General features: G+C 46.5%; 1 protein-coding gene and 1 non-coding gene across 3 annotated transcripts in view; both read left to right on the top strand.

Moving 5' to 3' along the window:
- DSCAML1 (DS cell adhesion molecule like 1) overlaps nucleotides 1-20,317 on the top strand; it is a 242,251-nt gene that overhangs the window by 103,813 nt on the left and 118,121 nt on the right. The window lies entirely within an intron of this gene.
- Nucleotides 2,032-2,098, top strand: TRNAP-AGG (transfer RNA proline (anticodon AGG)). Its single transcript has one exon. It is a non-coding gene; the product is annotated as a tRNA-Pro (tRNA).

Here is a 20,317-nt window from a genome sequence, read left to right as displayed (position 1 = left end):
GTGGTGGCATACCTGAAGAGCTTGACCCGTATGGTTCTTTTGGGGCGGGGGTGGGGGCTTGCTTGGTGTGTCTCCCTTGCGGAGGCCTCCTCAGGTGGGGAGGCTGCTCTGTCTGTCCCTCTCTCATGGTGGTTTTTTAAACAATGCGTGTCTGGTGCTTTTAAAGTTGTTTTTAATGTTTTTAACTCTTCACTGCCTAGAGGGCCCTAGCTGGGTGGAGAGTTGGGATGGGAATGGGTTAACTGAATAAACACAATGGAAGTTTGTGAATTTTGCAGAGCTGCTCAGGAAGGCAGCGCTGGGGTCTTCTTGAGGACTGCCTGTCCTGGCTGGACTGAAACCCAGGAAGGCAGCAGCAGGTGGCCGTCTGGATGACTTGAGAGCTCCAGCAAGAAACACCTTCACGGCGGGGGGGGGGGGAGGGGGGCTGGGGACTTTTTGAGGTGGGGGAGTGGCTCTGAGGGCACTGAGACCCCATTGCAGAACTGCTTTGCCCCACTGGGTGAGACCCTCATGTTAGGGGTCCCCTCCCCTCTGGGAGCCCCTGCTTTTGGAGGCTATGCTGATCTCATATGGACAGTTGCCTTCTACTGAATCAGACCCCCCTCGGTCCTTCAGAGTCTGTCTTGTCTACTCAGACTGGCAGCGGCTTTCTAGGGTCTCAAGCTGAGGTTTTTCACGCCTACTTGCTTGGACCCTTTTGAGTTGGAGATGCCGGGGATTGAACCTGGGGCCTTCTGCTTACCTAGGAGATGCTCTACCACTGAGTTGCCACCCACTCTGTTTAGTGGACAGAGGCTCTTTTCTCTGATTGGCCTGTTGGGCAGAGAGGTGGCCTGCAGACATTTGAAGGCGATGGGGGGGGGCTCCCGGGGGGGGCTGTTGGGCAGAGAGGTGACCTGCAGACATTTGAAGGCAATCGGGTGGGGTGGGGCTGCAGGCCACTTGAGCCAGGGGGAGGGGAGGGGCGGGGCTTGGAAGAGGCAGAAGTAGGTGAAGGTTGCCTGAGAACATAATGAATTGTACTCAGTGACTGATATGTATTGAGCTAACAAGAATTAGGAGATTAATTATCTCCTGTAATTAGTGTAATGACCTACGCTATTAAAGGTTATTTACACAGGGAATAAAACTCGCAGCTATAAACCTTGGAGTCCCAGGCAGTTGGAGCTGGCTGCTGGTGGCCAGGATTTGGGGAGCAGGTGCCTTCCACCCGCCTCCCCAGGAGGACCTGAGAAATGGCGTCTGAGGCGTGGGGGGGGGGGGCAGCGAAGAGAAGCAGTGGTTCTTCTTGCCCAGGGAAGGCAGGGCCTGCAAGACCGCCCTTTTCAGACAAGCCTATACTGATACCAACTGCTGAGTTGCTTGGAATAAAGAGCCGCCATCCATAATACGATCATGGAATTATTTAAACTGGCAGAACCAGCGCCAAACAATTTTATTGCTGCCAGATACATTTAATACAATTTGAACTATGTATTTTAATCTAATTGACTGGTTTTTATGTTTAAAATTTTAATTGTTAAATTTAAAGTTTTATCTATCTATGTTAATTGTTTGAAATGTTGTTAGCCGCCCTGAGCCGCCTAGGCGGGGAGGGCGGGATAGAAATAAAAATTATTATTATTATTATTAATGGTTTTAACTTATCTAATATTAACAAGTCTTCTACCTTTTTGTATCCTTTAATGTTAAGTAGTTCGCTTCACCTATGCTCCCTATCTCCCTCCATCAACGTTTCTAATGGCGTCCATCTAGATACCTGATTCAACCATTTCGGCTGCCACTTCTTCCACACCATTAACCCATTCTTCCTTGGTCCCACGTTTAAATTAAATTCCTTCGCCTCCATGTTCGTAAAGATGCCATGTTTTCCTACCCCGTTATTGGCCTCATTCTCAAAGCTTACCCATTTCTGATCCCCTTCCCTCTCTATCTCTATCCCTGTGTTAATCACCCTTTGGGTGAAGAAGGACTTCCTTTTATCTGTTCTAACCCGACTGCTCAGCTATTTCATTTCAGGGGAGGGACGGTGGCTCAGTGGTAGAGCATCTGCTTAGGAAGCAGAAGGTCCCAGGTTCAATCCCTGGCATCTCCAAAAAAGGGTCCAGGCAAATAGGTGTGAAAAACCTCAGCTTGAGACCCTGGAGAGCCGCTGCCAGTCTGAGAAGACAATACTGACTTTGATGGACCGAGGGTCTGATTCAGTAGAAGGCAGCTTCAGATGTTCATTGAGTGTCCACGAGTTCTTGTATTGTGAGAAAAGGAGAGAAGTACTTCTTTCTCTTTCTTCTCTATCCCATGCATAATCTTGTAAACCTCTCTCATGTCACCCCTCAGTTGAGGTTTCTCCAAGCAAAAGTGCCCCAAGCGCTTTATCCTTTCTTCACAGGGAAAGTGTTCCGACCCTTTAATCATTCTAGTTGTCCTTTTCTGCACTTTTGCCAGTGCCAGAATATCTTTTTTGAGATTGTGACCAGAATTGCACACAGTACTCCAAATGGGGCCGCACTATCGATTTATACAGGGGCATTATGATATTGGCTGATTTGTTTTCAATTCCCTTCCTAATAATCTCCAGCATAGTGTTGTGTTGGCCTTTTTTATTGCAATTGTGCATTGTCTTGACCTCTGCTCTGTAAAGCAAGGGGGTTGCCTGGGCTCTGAGAGCTGAGAGGAGGTGCCTGGAAGGGGCTGTGTCAATATTCTAGGTCATTTCCTCACTCCACAAGGCCACCAGAGGCTTGGGGGTCCCTCAGTGGTCCCTCCTTCCTGACCAGTGTTTAAATGGTTGGGGTTTTTTATGTCTCTCTGTGTATTTTAGTGCTCTTTTAATTCATGCTGTCTGGAAAGCAGTGGGATCCATGGGGCTGCAGGAGCAGACCATCTCAATTGACACCTGACCCTTGCAGAGTCTTGGACTCCCCGCAAGCAGTGATCTCTCTGGGCAAGGCGAGTGCCCTTGCTCCCCCACTTCATCTTCCGTTCATTTTGCCCTGAGCAGAGCACCAGTCCAAATGTGTGACCTGGGCAGTGTGCCCAAGACAGTCCCGTGGGTTTCGTGGAGACCGTGAAACGCTGAGCTGCAGTGTGGCTGTTAGTCTCCACAAACAACCAGCCCATGAGCCCTCCTCGTCCTCAGCGTCAGCCTCCTTGTGGCCCCCTTTTCCAGGGCGATGGAGGGCTGCAGGACGCCAGTTGTATCCCCGTGCTGTCATGCAGTTCCCAGGTGAGGCAGGCGCTCTCAAACCCAGGGAGTCCCGGACAGGGCCTCAGTCCAGGGGGACAGAATCCCGAGGGACTCCTGCAGCACACCCCACCTCCTTGCCCGCCAGGCCCATGACGCTTGCACAGCTTGACTCCCTCCCCCAGCCAGGGATACCTCTTCCAGCTGGCTGCTCTGCATGTCTGTCGCCTGGGCTGCTGTAGGGGACCAGGCAGTGGTCTTGCTTGATGGCTACGGAGTGAGTCTTGCATTGCTGGATGAGGACTATTTGTTGCTGGCTCAAGGGAAACCAATCTCATGGGCACAGTGCCATCTGTGGCACATGATCTGAAATTCAGTGAGTGGGAAATGTCCTTTTCTAAAGCCCAGATGCTGATAGAGGAAGACTGCCAGGCAAGCATCTTCCGGATTTTGGAAGGGGTGCCTGCCTGTCACTCCCAAACATCAAACAGATGGTTTGCTTTCCTGCCTTTAAGAGCTAAATGAAAAGCACAGCCTTTCTGCCTCCTCCCCCTGCGCTGACTACCGCCTTCCTATTCCTCCCCTCGGTCCCGGTCCCGAGGAAGTCAGCCAGCCAGCCACCCTGGTCTCCCTCCCGCCCGCTGCTGGAGTAGGAGCCCTGTCCAGAGTGCTGAAAGCAGCCGGGTGCTGCCCGCCTGCCCAGCTCTCCTTCCCGCCTGCTGCCATTTGCGTGGAGACTAATTTCCATATAATAACATTTGGTTAGTTGCAATAGATCACCCCCCCCCCCCCAGGAAGGAGACTGGGTGGTGTCATTATTTGCAAAGCTTCCACATGTAATTACCCCACACCTGGGAAACCTCCATGGAGAACTGTGGCCAATGCCAACTAACAACCACCACCAGTCCAGGGGGAGCCTGAGGCTGTGGCTTCTCCCATGAGCAGAGTCTGGAGGGGGGCAATGAGGATGTCCCACAGGGACTCTCCTCGTCCCCGGTCCTTGAGGAGCCTTCCAGAAGCAGCAGCACTCTACGGGCATGCCTGGAGCAGATACCTGCGTGAGCCCCAGTAGCCCTCTACTGGGAAGGAAGGAAGTGGCCCCTAAGCCAGCCTCCCCCAGCTGTTGTGCTTCTCCTGGGAAGGAATGGAAAGTCCTCACCTGCCTCCCCACTCCTGCTCAGAAGTGAGAGAGGCCAAGGAGGAGGAGGAGCAAAAGGAGGAGGAGGGGAAGAAGAAGCAGGAGGAGGAGAAGGAGAAGAAGAAGGAGCAGGAGGAGGAGGAAAAGGAGGAGGAGGAGAAGGAGAAGAAGAAGCAGGAGGAGGAGGAAAAAAAGGAGCAGGAGGAGGAGGAGGAGAAGAAGAAGCAGGAGAAGGAGGAGGAAAAGAAGGAGCAGAAGGAGGAGGAGGAGAAGGAGAAGAAAGAGGAGGAGAAGAAGGAGGAGAATCTGCTGCCCATGCCACACCTGCCCAGCTTCTCAAAGGCAGGCGGTGGGGCCTCCCCCAACAGGCAAGGCCTGGGTGGGTCAATCCCCCCCCCCAGCCTTTCCGTCATGACCATACAGCTGTGCAAAGGCATTTCTGCACTTCCATTTGTCATGTGCCAGGGCAGCAGCAGACCCTCTCCAGTAAAGCTGCTCAGACCACCAGTATTGAAATGGAATCCTGCCTCCCCCCCCATTACAGCAGCGAGGGAGGGAGGCCCACGTGTGGAGAGTTCTTTGCCAAGGAGAGTTCCTGTTACTGATGCTCCTCTTTATCACAGGCGGCTGTGCAGTAGAGAAGAGAATTCATTAGTAAGTCTTTGGGGGCCTGTCAGATTTCTCCTGTTGCCTGCAGTGTGGCTGTTTCGGGGGGGGGGGGGGTGGCTTGGCCTGGCCTGGCCTCGGCTTCTAGGGAGGCCCTGAAGGAACAGCAGGGACCCTGAGGATTGAAAGCGGCTCCTTCTGCCTGCCCCACCCCCATGTGACATTGATTGGGGGGGTTGTTGGGGAGGGGTAGCCAGGGCCCCAGAGGCCTCTTCTGCGTGGCCCACCTCGCCAGGCTGTGCTCTCTGTGAGGGGGAAGAACTGCCAGCTCCACACAGTTCTGAGGCTGAGCTCTGCACCCCCAGAGGCTGCAGCGCTGGGAACCCGGTGGAAGTTTGCACAGCTGGGGCTGGAGCGTCTCCCTACCCACTCTAGAAGCACGCTTTCCCAAGGGTTGATTTTAGGACTGCAATCATAGTTTGCTATGATCTGATGTAAGCTGCCCTGAGCCTGCCTCGGCAGGGAGGACGGGGTGTAAATCAAATGAAACATAAACATTGCAGGGCTTTTTATTATTTGGGGGGGGGGAGAATTCTGCCACCTCCCCAGGGGCCTCCCACTGAAAAAGAAGGCTGGTGCCCCTTTGGACAAGCCAGTGCCATCAAAGAAGCCCAAACTGAGCAGTGTAATGTTTTTATTTTATTTTTTTATTCAGTAGGTTTATATTCCGCCCTTTCCCATAGGTGGGCTCAGGGCGAATTACAAGCAAAAATAAATAACAATTAAAGCCCAACAATAAAATATAAGAAGAATATTGAATAACAAAGATAAGAGGGTAAAAGAAAAACAGATGTTGGACATTCAAAATGAAATAAAGAACAAAGAAGGGGAACTGAGAAAAAGGCCAGGGAAAAAGAAAATTATATGGGAGATTACAATATTACAAATGCAAATGAGACATTTGTTAAATAAAGAACTGGAATGGAATCTGAAAAGATTGCAGCAGAAATCTTTCAAGGGAGCAAACAAACCCGGAAAATATTTGGCCTGGCAACTGAAGAAAAAGAGAGAAAGTAAAATTATTAATAAAATTGTGGTGGATGGAAGAGAGGTGGTAGATCAAGAAGGAATAAATAGAGAATTCTTTAAGTATTATGCCAAGTTATTTAAAGGTGTTAAAATAAGGAAAGGAAAGATGGATGAGTACTTACAAAAGATAAAAATAGCACCCTTAGCAGAAAATATGCGAAAAGTTTTGAACGATCCAATTGAAAAAATAGAAATTGAAGCAGCAATTAATGCAATGAAAAATGGAAAAGCACCTGGGCCAGATGGATATACAGCTAAATTTTTTTAAACCTTCAAAGAGGAGTTAATCCCGAAATTTCAGAAATTGATGAATATGATAAGAACAAAAGGGAAAATACCAAATACGTGGAGGAAGCTGTTATTTTGTTGATTCCAAAGGAAGATTGAGATGTTACAAACGTAAAAAATTATAGACTAATTTCATTATTAAATAATGACTATAAAATGTATACAAGAATCTTGGCAGAACGGTTTAAACAATATTTGATAAATTTTATAAAGGAAGATCAAGCAGGGTTTCTTCCCAAAAGGCAAATAAAAGACAATATCAAAACTGTTGTAAATATTGTAGAATATTATGAAAGACATCCAGAAAAGGAAGTAGCATTATTCTTTGCGGACGCAGAGAAAGCATTTGACAATTTAAATTGGAATTTTATGTTTGCAGTAATGGCGAAAATGGAGCTGGGAGAAAGATTTATAAGAATGATAAAAGCAATATATACTGAACAACATGCAAGGCTATGTATAAATGCTGATCTTACAAAAGACATGATAATTAGTAAAGGTACAAGACAAGGTTGTCCACTTTCCCCACTGTTGTTTATAATGACTCTTGAAATATTACTGATGCAAATTCAAGAAGATAAAGAAATAGAAGGATTAAATGTAAAAGGATTTACTTACAAATACAGAGCATTCGCAGATGATATAATGTTTATAAATGAAAACCCCATACAAGTCACACCTTTGTTGTTAGCCAAAATACAAGAATATGGGGAGTTGGTGGGACTTTGTATTAATAAAGAAAAATCAAAACTTCTATGTAAAGATATGCAAATAAATAAGCAACAAGGATTGCAGGCCTGGTTGGCGTTGATTTGTTCAAAAATAATTATGAGAAGCTATGGTGTAAAATGGATGAAGATATGTTAAAGTGGAATAAACTTAATTTGTCACTGTTGGGTAGATTAGCTGCAATTAAAATGAATATTCTACCAAGAATAATGTATTTGTTTCAAACTATTCTGATTGTGAAAGACAGTAAACAGTTTAATAGATGGCAAAGAAAAAATTCAGAATTTGTGTGGGCGGGGAAGAAACCAAGAATTAAAATGAAAATTTTAACAGATGCAAAAGAGAGAGGCGGATTTCAATTACCAGACAAAATTATATCATGAAGCAGTTTGCTTAGTATGGATAAAAGAATGGATAATGTTGTTAAACAAAAAACTCTTAGCATTGGAAGGTCATGGAAATAAATTTGGCTGGCATGCTTATATGTATTATGGGGGGGAGAAGATAGACAGCTTTTTCTCTCACCATTATATAAGAAACAGCTTGCTAAATACATGGATGAAATATAAGAAATACGGAGATGAGAGAAAACCGTTATGGATAGTGCCAGCTGAAGTGATAAAAATAACAGCTGAGACGGGTGAAGAAAAGTGGTTGTCATATAATCAACTATTAAAAATACAAAGTGGCAAAATAGAACTGAAAACTGCTGAAGAGCTGAATAATAAATGTTTGGTTTCAAATGCAACAAATAAAGAGCTTGGTGGAGAATGACATTAAAACTGAAAGAATAAGAAAAGAGCAAACAGAAATAGAAAAAGTTCTGCTTGGAGACAACGAAAAATTAATTTCAAAATTATGTAAATTACTTTTAAAATGGTCTACAGAAGATGAAGTAGTGAAATCTCAAATGATTAAGTGGGCAATTAATGCAAATAAAGAAATACAGATGGAAACTTGGGAATATTTGTGGAAGAACTCTACGAAGCTTTCGACGTGTCATAGTATTAAAGAGAACTGTTTTAAAATGATGTATAGATGGTATATGACTCCTAAGAAATTGGCAAAGATGAATAATAAGATGCCAGAGAGATATTGTAAATGTAAAAAACATGAAGGTTCTTTCTACCATATGTGGTAGACTTGTGAAAGAGCAAAAAAGTATTGGCAGATGATTCAACCAGAAATTTCTAGGATCTTGGGATATGAATTTAAGAAAGTTGCAGAGACTTTTCTGTTGGGATTACAAATGGAAAAATTTCCAAAAGAAGATAGAACTATAATTTGGTACTTGCTTTCAGCTGCTAGGACATTATATGCGCAGTTGTGGAAGCAAGAAAAAATACCAGAGAAATGGGATTGGATTGTAAAAGTTATGACATGGAGTGAAATGGACAAATTAACAAGAATTTTAAGAGACTATGATTTAGAAGTTTTAAAGAGGGAGTGGAAAAAGTTCAGAAGATATGTAAAAAAAGAGTGGAAAATAAAAGGACATTGGACAATTTTTGATAATGATTAAGTCTTAGAAAAAAGAATATTAATTTTTGTTTTTATTAGTTAAGGGTACCCTTTAGTTAAGGGTACCTTTAAGTAAATAACACCAGCGGGGATCAAGTAACGGGGGGAGGGGTGGGTAGAAAGTAATATATGGGATAGATAAAAGAAGTTATTAATGATGCAAAAAATATGATTTGTTACCATATGTTGCCAGATAAAATTGTTTTAACCACCAATAAAATAATAGAAGAATATCAAAATGGGAAGCAATAATAAAACAGAATATGTGGTATGCTGTCAGTCAGATGAGCCTTGGGCCAGCAGCGTGCAGGGAAACACTGAAGGGGTAAAGCTTTTAGTTCAAGGCTTGTGTCACGTTTTAGCCAGTGGGGGGCCTCAAAGGCAGGCCATTCCAAGGGCAGAACCCTGCTTCTGGTTTCCACCTGCCTCCCCTCAGCAGAAGGCGGGTGGGAGACACAATGAGCAGGGTCTTACTCCACGGGCAGGCAGCCCCCCCGAAGCTCCAACCCTTTAGGGCTTAGAAACAATTCTTTGAATGGTGGCAGGGGCTCCTTGACTCAATATCATACAAGAATGTCATTGTGGCTGGCACTTCCTTAAACAAAAACAAGTCAACTGAGTTTTGAGGACCCTCAACTTGACCCCAGGATTGCTGTCCGTTTCTACCCAGCCTTCTGCCTCTTGGGTGCTGGATTCCTTCTCCAGAAGGGATGCTGCCTGGGATGCTGGATGGTGTGTGGAAGGAAAGCAAAGGCGGCCATGACTAGCCAGGTAATGGCCCCATCTGCAGAGGTCCAGGGCTCTGGCTTACACGGGCCACAAGTCAGGTCGTCCTGACTCTCCATCACGTGCTCACACAGAAACTAACCTTGAAATTTGTCTTGCCAAATGTTTTGAGGGGGCAGAAGGGGCTTCAGGCTTCCCTCCCCCCCCAACACACCACTTTGCCCATGGAAACAGCCAGGGAGGCCACTTCCTTAGGCTCCACATGTCCACCCCACCTCTTTCTGCTGCGGGTGGAAACGGCCTGTCTTTTCCTTTCACAGAGTTTGGAACCAAGCAGAGCAACTCAGAGATGGTTCAAGGCAAGTCCTTGCAGGATCACATGACTGAGAGTTGGGCCAGTCAGACCTGATGTGTATTTTGGCCTCTGTCTGCCCCTTGAGGTCATTCCTGGTCTCCTTTCAGGTTAAATGATACGGTGAGGCCCATTCTGGTCCAGAGCTTCATTTCACAGGAAGGTGTTGGGAATGGATGCATGGCCCCTTACTCTGCTTTGGGAGGTCTTCTGGGCAGAAGGCTGAGACCCAGTGTCGGAGCTCCAAGTGGTGTTTGCCCTTGCCCTCCTGGCCCCCAGCAGCTGCTGCCTTGGGGACTTCCCTGGTCACTCCTAAAACAGCCACTGCCAAGGGAGCCTCTTAAGAAGAAAGGCTTTTCCGGGGTGGGGAGAGAGGGGACTGCTCCTGCTTCTAAGAGGTGGAGGTGGAGAGAAGGAGAGAGTTGCTGATTGATCAACCCTCTCCCCTCTCCACCCCCTTGCTTGGCCTCTGGGGCAGGAGGTCCTGTCCATCCACAGCCTATTTAATGTGCCTGCTCCCTTCTCTGTGTGTGTGTGTTTCTCTCTCTGTCTCTCTCTCTCTGTTGCTGTCTCTCTGTCTGTCTCTCTCTCTCCGCCCCTTCCTCAGGCTTGGTTGCATTTGGGAGTTTGAAATTAATGGGTCATGAGAAGGATTCCATTCCTGTGTCCCTTCCCTCCAACATAAGCTTAAATAGTTCAGAATAATTGATACAGAACTCATTTTGCAACTGCTATTATTGTTGTTGTTGTTCTACTTCAATTCCATTAACTTTTAATGGCATAACAATAGCTTACAGAAAGAAATGAGCATACAATTTGCCCATATGTCAAGATAAAAGAATATATGCCCATCAGATTACAATCATAGAATCAGAATAATAGAATCATAGACTTGGAAGGGACCTCCAGGGTAATCTAGTCCTGCACAGTGCAGGAACCCACAAATACCTACCCCAAATTCATAGGACCTTCATCACTGTCAGATGACCATCTAGCCTCTGTTTAAAAACCTCCAAGGAAGGAGAGCCCACCACCTCCCAAAGAAGTGGTCAGGAAGTTCTTCCTAATGTTGAGCCGGAAACTCTTTTGATTTAATTTCAACCCATTGGTTCTGGTCCTACCTTCTGGGGCCACAGAAAACAATTCCACACCATCCTCTATATCAGGGGTGGCCAATGCTAGCTCTCCAGATGTTTTTTGCCTACAACTCCTATCAGCCCCAGCCAGCATGGCCAATGGCTGGGGCTGATGGGAGTTGTAGGCAAAAAATATCTGGAGAGCTACCATTGGCCACCTCTGCTCTATATGACAGCCCTTCAAGTACTTGAAGATGGTGATCCTATCACCTCTCAACTGCCTCCTCTCCAGGCTAAATATCCCCAGCTCATTCAACCTTTCTTCATAAGACTTGGTCACCAGACCCCTCACCATCTTTGTCACCCTCCTCTGGACCCCTTCCAGCTTGTCTATATCTTTCTCAAAATGTGGTGCCCAAAACTGAACACAATACTCCAGGTCAGGTCTTACCAGAGCAGAGTAAAGCGATACTATCACATCACGTGATCTGGACACTATACTTCTGTTGATACAGCCCAAAATTGCATTTGCCTTTTTAGCCACTGCATCACACTGTTAACTCATGTTCAACGTATGATCCACTAAGACCCCTAGATCCTTTTCGCACATACTACTGCTAAGACAAGTCTTCCCCATCCTATAACCATGCATTGGATTTTTCCTACCGAATTGCAGAACTTTACAATGGGCCTACTATGTTCTTGTTCTTTTTCTTATTCTGAACATAAGAAAAGAACCCTTTTTTGTTGTTTTTAGCATCTTTGGTCACCCTAAGCTCATACTGAGCTTTAGCTTTCCTGACTTTTTCTCTAGAGGCACTGGCGATTTGTTTATATTCATCCTTGGTTATAAGGCCCTCCTTCCAATTCCTAAAGGAGTCTTTTTTATTTCTCAAGTCTTTAGAGAGCTGTTTATGGAGCCATTTCGGCTTCTTTAGGCTTTTTCCATTTTTTCTTCTCATAGGAATCGTCTGTGATTGCGCTTTCAGTATTTCGCTTTTAAGAAACTCCCACCCCTCTTGAACCCCCTTCTTCCTAAGTATTTCTGACATGGGATTTTACTCAGCATAGTTCTAAGTTTTCAAAGTTTGCCTTTCTAAAGTCCAACCTATAAGTCTGCCTATGTATAACTTTTCCCTTCTCTAAGAGAGTAAGTTCCAAAATCACATGGTCACTACTGCCCAGGGTGCCCACCATTTCCACTTCTTCAATCAATTCTTCCTTGTTGGTGAGAATCAAATTCCAAGATAGCAGATCCCTTTGTTTCCTTCCTCACTTTCTGGAAAAGGAAGTTGTCAGCAAGACAAGTCAGGAATCTATTTGACTTTTCATTTTTAGCAGAGTTGGACTTCCAACAGATGTCTGGGTTGATAGGTTGTTGTTGTTGATTATAGAATTATAGAGTTGGAAGGGATCTCCAGGGTCATATAGTCCAACCCCCTGCACTATGCAGAAACTTCACAAATACCTCCCCCCAAATCCACATGTTTCACATTGCTGTCAGATGGCCATCCAGCCTCTGTTTAAAACCTCCAAGGAAGGAGAGCCCACCACCTCCGAAGGAGGAAGCCTGTTCCACTGAGGAACCACTCTAATGGTCAGGAAGTTCTTCCTAATGTTGAGCTAGAAACTCTTTTGATTTAATTTCAACCCACTGGTTCTGGTCCTACCTTCTGGGGCCACAGAAAACAATTCCACGCCATCCTCTATAGGGCAGCCCTTCAGGTATTTGAAGATGGTGATCATATCCCCTCTCAGCCGCCTCCTCTCCAGGCAGGGCTGGCTAGCCCACTAGCCAGATTAGGTATTTGTCTTGGGTGCTGTGAGCGGGAGGCTCCAGATTGGGCTGCCCCCTCCTGGTACACCAGGCAAATGTCTCAGCCCACCTGCTTGTCTGCTGGCTCTCCCTGGCGGCAGTGGCAGGGGGCAGGCCACTGCCAGTCTGTTTTGTCAGACTGGCACATAGTGAAGGTTACAGTTCATATATAGGTTGCAGGCTAACGGCTCATCATTTCTCCCGCTCAAATGCCTTGGAACGCGTTCCCAAACCCTGACGTTGCTTTTCTCCAAGGTCACACTCCAGCTTCATGACATTTTCCGTTGGCACCTCTTTTCCATTCCTGAGGAGACAAGATTAGGCCTCAGCTTCCCACAACGAGTTGCCTTCAGTCATGGACTTATATGTTATCACTCCTAGTCTAGATAAATTCATGAAAAGAATAGAATGAATAGAATCAAAAGAGTTTCCAGCTCAACATTAGGAAGACCTTCCTGACCGTTAGAGCAGTTCCTCAGTGGAACAGGCTTCCTCCTTGGGAGGTGGTGGGCTCTCCTTCCTTGGAGGTTTTTAAGCAGAGGCTAGATGGCCATCTGACAGCAATGAAGATCCTGTGAATTGAGGGGGAGGGGTTTGTGGGTTTCCTGCATTGTGCAGGGGGTTGGACTAGATGACCCTGGAGGTCCCTTCCAACTTTATGATTCTATGAATTCATATATATGAAGATACCTAAAGGTTAGTAAACATTGGGGTTGGTTTCACCATTTGTATAAATAGGGAGTTGCCAGAAAAGACCAACACAACCACTTTTAACTTTAAAAGGGGTAACTTCTCTGAGATGAGCAGGCATGCGAAGAGGAAACTGAAAGAAAAGGTAAGAACATAAGAGAAGCCATGTTGGATCAGGCCAATGGCCCATGCAGTCCAACACTCTGTGTCACACAATGGCCAAAAATTTATATATATACACACACACACACACACTGCGGCTAATAGCCACTGATGGACCTCTGCTCCATATTTTTATCCAATCCCTCTTGAAGCTGGCTATGCTTGTAGCCGCCATCACCTCCTGTGGCAGTGAATTCCACATGTTAATCACCCTTTGGGTGAAGAAGTGCTTCCTTTTATCCGTTTTAACTGCTCAGCAATTTCTTCGAATGCCCACAAGTTCTTGGGAGAAAAATACTTCTTTCTCTACTTTCTCCATCCCATGCATAATCTTGTAAACCTCTATCATGTCACCCCGCAGGCGACGTTTCTCCAAGTTAAAGCGTTTCAACCTTTCTTCATAGGTAAATACAGTCAAAACCCTTGGGAAGCTTGGAGGCTACTTACAATCCTAGAAGCTCAGATAAAATATATATCGCAAGTCAGGAAAGGCACAAATAGGTATAGAAAAAGGCATACATGGTTAACAAACAAAGTAATGGAAGCTGTAAAAGATAAGAAGGATTCCTTTAAGTGGTGGAAAGCTGGTCCAAGTGAGGTTAATAAAAGGAAACACAGGCTGTGGCAAATCAAATGCAAGTCTGTGATCAGGCAGGCAAGAAGGGACTATGAGGAGCATATTGCAAAAAACATAAAGACCAATAATAAAAATTTCTTCAAATATATTAGAAGCAGGAAACCAGATAGGGAAGCAGTAATGCCCTTGGATGACCAAGGGGTTAAACAATTACTGAAGGCCAATAGGGAAATAGCTGAGAAGCTGAATGCATTCTTTTCCTCCATCTTCACAGTGGAAGATGAGAAGTGTTTGCCAACTCCAGAACTGCTGATTTCGGGAGGGGTGTTAAAAACCCTGAGTCAGATAGAGGTGACAAGAGAGGAGGTCCTACAACTGATAGACAATTTAAAAACTGATAAATCACCAGGCCCAGATGGCATATGTCCAAGAGTTCTAAAAGAACTCAAAGGTGAAATTGTGGATCTCCTGAAAAAAATATGTAATCTTTCCTTAAAATCTGCCTCCATTCTTGAGGACTGGAAGGTAGCTAATGTCACCCCCATCGTTAAAAAGGGTTCCAGAGGAGGTCTGGAAAATTACAGGCCAGTCAGTCTGACTTCAATACCAGGAGAGCTGGCAGAAACTGTTACTAAAGAGAGAATGAGTAGGCACATTGATGAACAAAAGTTATTGCGGAAGACTTAGCACAGGTTCTATAAGGGAAAATCTTGTCTCACTAACCTGTTAAGAGTTCTTTGAGGGGGTGAACAAACATGTGAGCAAAGGGGACCCAATAGATATTTTTACCTTCACTTCCAGAAAGTTTTGGATAAAGTTCCTCATCAAAGGCTCCTAAGTAAGCTCAAGAATCATGTGGTAAAAGGACAGGTCCTCTTGTGGATCAAAAACTGGCTAATTAATAGGAAACAGAGAGTGAGTATAAATGGGCAATTTTCAGAGTGGAGGGTGGTAAGCGGTGGGGTGCCCCAGGGCTCAGTACTGGGTCTGGTGCTTTTTAACTTGTTCATTAATGATTTGGAGTTGGGAGTAAGCAGTGAAGTGGCCAAGTTTGCAGATAACACTAAATTGTTCAGGGTGGTGAGAACCAGAGAGGATTGTGAGGCACTCTGAAGGGATCTGTCGAGACTGGGCGAGTGGGCATCAGCGTGGCAGATGCGGTTCAACATAGCCAAGCACAAAGTAATGCACATTGGGGCCTAGAATCCTAACTATAAATACAAGTTGATGGGGTGTGAACTGGCAGAGACTGACCAAGAGAGAGATCTTGGGGTCGTGGTAGATAACTCACTGAAAATGTCAAGGCAGTGTGCAACTGCAATAAAAAAGGCCAACACTATGCTGGGAGTCAAGCTGCACCTTTAAGACCAATGAAGTTTCCATACTTTTGTCTGTTGAAGTGTGCTTCTAGCACATGAAAGCTGACATTCTGAATAAAACTTAAAGGTGCAACTTGACTCTTGCTTTGTTCTACTGCTTGAGACCAACACGGCTGCCCACTTGGATCTATCTACTATGCTGGGAATTATTGGGAAGGGAGTTGAAAACAAATCAGCCAGTATCACAATGCCCCTGTGTCAATTGATGGTGTGACCTCACTTGGAGTACTGTGTACTATTCTGGTCACCGCACCTCAAAAAGGATATTATAGCATTGGAAAAAGTGCAGAAAAGGGCAACTAGAATGATTAAAAGGTTGGAACACTTTCCCTATGAAGAAAGATTAAAGCACTTGGGGCTCTTTAGCTTGGAGAAACGTTGACTGCGGGGTGACATGATAGAGGTTTACAAGATTATTCATAGGATAGAGAAGGTAGAGAAAGAAGTCCTTTTCTCCCTTTCTCACAATACGAGAACTCGTGGACACTCAATGAAATTGCTGAGCAATCGGGTTCGAATGGATAAAATCCAAATTAGATTTCAACCAGAGGGTTTTTTTTATTAAACATACTACCAGAAGATCATTCCAGACAGACTAAAGTGTTCTTAATATATGCAGTGACTGCAGCCAGAATAATCTATGCCGAATACTGGAAACTACACGAAATACCAAGAAAAGAGGAGTTATTATCTAAGCTTTTAGATTTTGCAGAGATAGATATCTGCCAGAATGAGAGATGCCAGTCTCTGTAAAACTAAGAAAATATGGGAACCACTATATAACTGGTTACATTATAATAAATAAACTTCCAAAATAAGCTAATAAGGTAATTTATGATAACTATTTCCATGTAAGATTATATTATTTTAGTAGGAGCTTTAAGAGATATTAATGATTATTGTATTACTGAATGATAAGATGTATTTGCAGATAATATTATAAGATGACTGAAACTGCTGATGAGACAAAATGAACAATGTATAAATAGAAACACTACAAAATTTTAATTCATGTACCCTACCCTTTTCCCTTTCCCAATCTCTTTCACCTGAAAATCCAATAAATCTATTGAAACTCATAGAATGGATAAAAGGACGTACTTCTTCACCTAAAGGGTGATTAAGAAGAAGAATTGCAGATTTATACCCTGCCCTTCTCTCTGAATCAGAGACTCAAAGCGGCTTACATTCTCCTTTATCTTCTCCCCCAACAACAGACACCCTGTGAGGCGGATGGGGCTGAGAGGGCTCTCACAGCAGCTACCCTTTCAAGGACAGCCTTTGCGATAGCTATGGCTAACCCAAGGCCATTTCAGCAGGTGCAAGTGGAGGAGTGGGGAATCAAACCTGGTTCTCCCAGATAAGAGTCCATGCACTTAACCACTACACCAAACTGGCTCTCTTAATACATGGAATTCACTGCTGCAGGAGGTGGTGGCAGCTGCAAGCATAGACAGCTTCAAGAGAGGACTGGATAAACAGAGGTCCATCAGTGGCTATTAGCCACAGCCTATTGTTGGAACTCTCTGTCTGGAGCAGTGATGCTCTGTATTCTTGGTGCTTGGGGTGGGGGCACAGTGGGAGGGCTCCTAGTGTCCTGGCTCCACTGGTGGACCTCCTGATGGCACCTAATTTTTTGGTCATTGTGTGACAGAGTGTTGGACTGGATGGGCCATTGACCTGATCCAACATGGCTTCTCTTATGTTCTTAAATGGAGCACAGGTCCATCAGTGGCTATTAGCCACAGTGTATTGTTGGAACTCTCTGACTGGGGCAGTGATGCTCTGTATTCTTGGTGCTTGGGGGGTACAGTGGGAGGGCTTCTAGTGTCCTGGCCCCACTGGTGGACCTCCTGATGGCACCTAATTTTTTGGTCATTGTGTGACAGAGTGTTGGACTGGATGGGCCATTGACCTGATCCAACATGGCTTCTCTTATGTTCTTATATGGAGCAGAGGTCCATCAGTGGCTATTAGCCACAGCGTATTGTTGGAACTCTCTGACTGGGGCAGTGATGCTCTGTATTCTTGGTGCTTGGGGGGTACAGTGGGAGGGCTTCTAGAGTTCTGGCCCCACTGATGGACCTCCTGATGGTACCTGTTTTTTTTTTTTGCCACTGTGTGACACAGAGTGTTGGACTGGATGGGCCATTGGCCTGATCCAACATGGCTTCTCTTATGTTCTTATTGGCTACAGCGTATTGTTGGAACTCTCTGTCTGAGGCAAGTGATGCTCTGTATTCTTGGTGCTTGGGAGGGGCAACAGGGTGAAGGCTTCTAGTGTCCTGGCCCCACTGATGGACCTCCTGATGGCACCTGGGTTTTTTGGCCCCTGTGTGACAGAGTTTTGGACTGGATGGGCCATTGGCCTGATCCAACATGGCTTCTCTTATGTCCTTATGTTCTTACTTTGTGAGCCACTTTGAGCAGGTTTTCTGGAGAGGTGGCCCAAAAATTTCCTACAGAATTAAGAACCAAACAGGCAAGCAGCTCTTGTCTGCGTATGCTTTATGTTTGTCCCCCCTGCTCTTTCCATGCTGAAAGGAAGCCACTCCTGATGACAAAGGAGGCCATGCCCTTCCAGGACTGGTCAGTGGCCTTGGTAGCAGGAAAGGTCCCTTGGGGGATGAGGGCAGGAGGATGATGTGGCAGATCTGTGAGACACCCAAGGCTCTTTTTTTTTTTTGAGAAGGACACACAGGAACACAGTTCCAGCTCGCTTGGCATCAGGGGGTGTGGCCTAAGATGCAAACGAGCCCCTGCTGGGCTTTTTCTACACAAAAAAAGGTCCTGGAGGCACCAACAGCTCACTCCCGCCTGGACTTTTTCTTGCCTCAGTTGTTAGTGTCCTTTCTCATGGAGGCTCCAGGCAGGTTACACGGCGGTTTTACAAAACTGGTCAAACAGTATAAAACAGCCAGTAAACAACTCCGTAGGACTAGGAGTATAGAACTGGAAAACAATTGACACAAAAAAGAAAGACAGACAGACAGAAACCTGCCTAGGCACAGCATACCATGATGCAGAAAAGGGTTTAGGAAAGCAGAAGACAATGGGGTGAAAGCCAGGTGGCCCATGGATAGAGTACTGCAGCGGACTACGATCCTTGTTCCCTTGGGAGAGTAGCCTCCCGAGATCTTCCATTAGACAACCGCTCTAATCCTTTGATGAAAATGTGGTCTTGAATGTTTCTGTTTTGCGCATCCTGCGAAATGATGGCAGCGTGGTCTTCTTAGGCAGGCTGCCCCACAAAGCGAGCGGAAGCCGTCTCCACAGAGAGAGAGAGGCATTGTGGGGAGGGGGAGTTGGCAGTGGGGTGGCACCTTCACGAGGCTTCAAAGCTCTGGCAAACTGCAGGGCCTGGCCAGATGGCTCCTGCCGCTGCTGCTGGCACACGAGGGAGTTGGGGGGGGGGGAGCTGTGTGCTTGGATAACCTTGAAAATGCTCAGCATTGCAAAGCAGAAGGAAAGGACAGGGTGCAAGGATGGGTCCATGCTCATGTCCATGAGAGTAATTCCTCTTGGAGCAGGAAGGAAGCAAGCTTTTGGCTTACACAGAATTCTTGTGCTGAATGCAGAGTCACCTGCAGCCAGATTCTTATACCAGATAATGACTGGGTTGTTTTTCTCTGTGTGAGAAGAAGCACCTTTAGACTTCCAGAGGTGGTAGAAGCGCTCTTTCCCTCTCTCTCTCCTGCCATATCTTGTGCTGCTGCTGCTCTTTAGAGTCTGCAAAAAGAGGAGCCGGATATGGAACAGGGTTGGTTGGCTGGGGGTTTGTTTCCCTCCCCAGCTTCCAAGTCAAGCCCCCTCCTGCATCTGGGCAACTGGGGTGGCTTATGCCAGTGACTGACCCTGGGGCTCTCAGCCTGTGCAGCTGATGGTTGTGGAAGAGGGCATTGACCCAGAGCCAGTTGTGTGCCTCCTGCAGGAGCAGTTCTGAGAGGATCTGTGGGGGGTGGGGGTGGAGTTGAGGCCCCCTGCCTCCCCCCCGCCTCCCTCCCTCCCCAGTCTGTCTCGGTCTAGACCCAGTCAAGAAGGTGATGTGAGCGCAGGGTAGTGTGTGTGTGTGGGGGGGTAGGACAGAAGGAGCCGTGCTGCCCCAGTGCATTCAGGTCTTGGGCTCTGGCTTTGCCCTGGAGAAGGGCTTCCTCTCCCCCAGCCGTCTCCAGGTGTGATGGTCACCCGCCCACCCCATTGCTGATGCCCCGCTCTCTGGGTTTTGCCCTTGCAGCCCCCCACCCCCCCAGGCACTGTTGCCAGCTCTGAGCCCTCCTGGAAGGCGGGAAGAGGGTCCCATGGGCCAAGAAGGGAGCAGCCTCCGCCCGCCCGGTGGCCCTGCCCTCTCCCTTGGGGAGCACCTCTGAGTTCTCTTGCTGAATGTGCAATAAAATAAAGCAAGAGAAAGTAAGCCTTGTAACAGAGCACTAGCTTGAGACACTGGACTCAGCTGAGGGAGACTTGGGTTCAAATCCCTTCTGTGCCACGGAAGCTTGCTGGGATACTTGGGGCTACCCACAGCCTAAGAGGAGGAGAGTTGGCTTTATGCCCTGCCCTTCACTCTCCAAAGGAGTCTCAGTGCAGCTAACCATCGCTTTCCCTTTCTCTCCCCACAACAAGCACATCGTGAGGCAGGTGAGGCTGAAAGAGGTTTGAGAGAATTGTGACTGACCCAAGGTCACCCAGTTGGCTTTATGTGGAGGAAGAGGAGGAGGAGGAGGAGTGGGGAATCAAACCTGGTTGTCCAAATTAGAGTCTGTTGCTCTCAGCCACTCCACCAAACTGGCTCCCTCACCTCTCATTTTGTGTAAAGGACCTCCTAGCCCACCTCCGAGGGTCAGCGCTCGGAAAGGTGACGGGTGGGGAAACAAGCACGCCTTAGGTGAGGGCTGGATCAGGGTCAAGCTCTTAAAGACAGCAGTGGTGCCCCCCTGCGCCTGAGGACACGGTGGCCTCTAGCTTGGCCCTCTTCCCAGAGGAA

This window comes from Heteronotia binoei, chromosome 12, assembly GCF_032191835.1.
Source record: "Heteronotia binoei isolate CCM8104 ecotype False Entrance Well chromosome 12, APGP_CSIRO_Hbin_v1, whole genome shotgun sequence".
NCBI classification, from domain to species: Eukaryota; Metazoa; Chordata; class Lepidosauria; order Squamata; family Gekkonidae; genus Heteronotia; species Heteronotia binoei.
This window is presented reverse-complemented; position numbering and strand designations above follow the sequence as displayed.